Here is a 1953-nt window from a genome sequence, read left to right as displayed (position 1 = left end):
GTTGAGGAAAAAAATAATTTCATTGCAATCTTTGCCATTAACTTTTATACCTGTATCTATGTTGATATTTATGGTATTCCCAATACTGTTATATTTAAACCTCAGATTTATATTAGCAATATGTTGTTTTAGTAGTCCTTTGGGATCAACAAAGCATCTGAAATGAAAGCAGGAGATGTCTTAATATTGACTGCTGATGTCTGATACTTGGTGGTCATTCTGCACGTCACTAACAAAATTTGATATGGTGCCATTTTTTAATATTAAAGATGGGTACAGCACTGCATTGCATGTTATGGTCTGCTGTTGTGGTTGTAAACTTATCTTTTTGTAAGCTTCTACCTTTTTTGACTTGTCTGTCTTTACAGTTGTCATAAACGAAAAGTGATCTTAGCTGGTTTAGTTATCTCTCTACATAATTGCTCACAAACATACATTATAGTACTTTATGCTTTTACTCCAAGTACAGCTTCCCAGGGAAAAAACCATTGTTAGGGTATATGTTGATGTATCTTCTGTTTCTATATCAGTGTTTCTGCCACTCAAACATGCTTTATTTTACTGTCAGAATGTTTAGATTCTGCACTTGATGCATTTAACAACAATAAAACCAGGTTGTGAGAAGAAGAGTGACTTAATTCTTCTAAGATTTTCAAGCACTGGTATCTTTTATTAGTTGCTTATTAATTTTACTGACTGGTAGTATTTCTGTAAATGATTTTGCAATCTGGGTTTCAGTATAGGAATCTCTACAACCAAATGTGCCATCTCTCCATGCTTCAAAAGCACAAGAGTCTGTAGGAGGTAGATCACCAGCATTTCAAAATATTTCACCTGTTAGTAGAGTACGAGGTACACCAGACACTTCTGAATTAGCAAGAATCTTACCTCAGAAATACAGAAGGAAACAAATGTCAGATGAAGAGATTGAATATATTCAAGTAAGTTTTCTTCTTTAGTTTAATTCTACACCTTCTTCTATGGTATTGCATTCTAATTATTGGGAAGTGTACTGCTCTGATCTTTCATGGCTTTGATGCACAATACCCAAATTACAAATTCTTAAAACAGAAGGTACCCAACTCTCACTGATTAGTAGCTTGTGGTATTGCTGAGCAGAGAGATGTGGACTTAGAACAGACATACAAGTAAGCTAGCAACAGTCATAGCCTATGTTAATCACCATCACTACCTGTTTTATAATAGCTGTTTAATATGTAATTTGACTGTGCTGGACACAAGCACAGGAGTCTGTTCTTAGAGCAGCAAAGGCTATTATCAGGTAATCAAAGTCCAAAATATTTCTCAAACTAGTTTTCTAAGTTCCGTATTAGTAAATGAGCTTGTATTTCTGGTAGCAAAAAATTTTATTAAATTTGATATAAGTATTTTCTGCAATATTTACAAATATGGCATTGTACATGAAAGGTAAGAAAAACCTGTTTCTTCTGTAAGAATTCTTAGTTGTAAATACTGAATGCACAAAATATACAGAATTTGTGAAGTGATTGTGAATTTGAAATGAAAAGATGCTTGCAAAGCTTTGTTAAATGATAAGGACACGTACATCATAATGATGTTAGTAGAGAAAATCAGTTTTCCTGAAAGTATGTGGGTAGACTGCATCAGTGTAGCAGAAATAAAATCAATTATTTCTGATAATAATACACTTGACCTCCAGCATAAAGTTTCTTAACAGTGAGTTAAGTTGTAAAATAATTTGGTTGGGAAGATAATGAACTGAATAACTTTCTAGTTTCTCATAAAGGTTGTAATGGCTCACCTTGGCTTTTTTTTTTACTTTGCACTTTGGAATGTGGGCAGTGAGAGTAATTTTAAAACTTGTGTTCACTACCATTCTGTTTGTTGGACCTTTCTAGGGTAAGACTCAGGTCTCTTTAGAGAGGGAGAAGTGGAAGCAGCTGTAACTGTGGGTTGCATGTGTTAATTTTT

The 1953-nt window shown here is 33.7% G+C and overlaps 1 long non-coding RNA gene across 1 annotated transcript in view; it reads left to right on the top strand.

The window, feature by feature from the left end:
* The first annotated feature begins 748 nt into the window (after positions 1-748).
* Positions 749-1953, top strand: part of LOC113959886 — a 1973-nt gene continuing 768 nt past the window's right edge. The window contains exon 1 of the long non-coding RNA XR_003531940.1: positions 749-941. This is a non-coding gene — a long non-coding RNA (uncharacterized LOC113959886). The remainder of the gene's footprint in view (positions 942-1953) is intronic.

The sequence above is a fragment of the Corapipo altera genome, unplaced genomic scaffold (genome assembly GCF_003945725.1).
Source record: "Corapipo altera isolate COAL_440 unplaced genomic scaffold, ASM394572v1 61534, whole genome shotgun sequence".
Taxonomy (NCBI): domain Eukaryota; kingdom Metazoa; phylum Chordata; class Aves; order Passeriformes; family Pipridae; genus Corapipo; species Corapipo altera.
The sequence above is the reverse complement of the archived record's forward strand: the minus strand, read 5'-3'. Positions and strand labels throughout refer to the sequence as shown.